Here is a 435-nt window from a genome sequence, read left to right as displayed (position 1 = left end):
TCCTTGCCTAAACTCCCCGCCGGGCCAGAGCTGGGCAGGGGGGTGAAGTTGCCAAAATTTGGGGGATCCAGCCCCGATATCCGCATTGGGGGGGATCCCAAAATGATGAGACGCGGGGGAAGCGCCGAAAGCTTGAGCACTGGCACGGCAGGAAGGAAGATGCCGGAGTCTCCCGGCATGATCCAGTTGAAGCTGAAAACCAGGGGGGCGGTGGGTGATGAGGGGGCGCAACTGTTGACCCCCCGGTTCACCGTTCCTGCCGTGGGTTTCACTGTGCCGGCAAAACAACTGGAGGATCCAGTAAGCCGGAAGATACCGAAACCCACCGGTGTGCCAGCATTGAAGGTGCCGGTGTTGGAGTTGGCACCACCGGGGATGGATGGGATGGAAGAGACCACCAGGAAGGATACGGCGCCAGGACGCCTGTCTAGGGTC

The sequence above is a fragment of the Fulmarus glacialis genome, unplaced genomic scaffold (assembly GCF_000690835.1).
Source record: "Fulmarus glacialis isolate BGI_N327 unplaced genomic scaffold, ASM69083v1 scaffold21335, whole genome shotgun sequence".
NCBI classification, from domain to species: Eukaryota; Metazoa; Chordata; class Aves; order Procellariiformes; family Procellariidae; genus Fulmarus; species Fulmarus glacialis.
Note: the sequence above shows the minus strand (reverse complement) of the source record.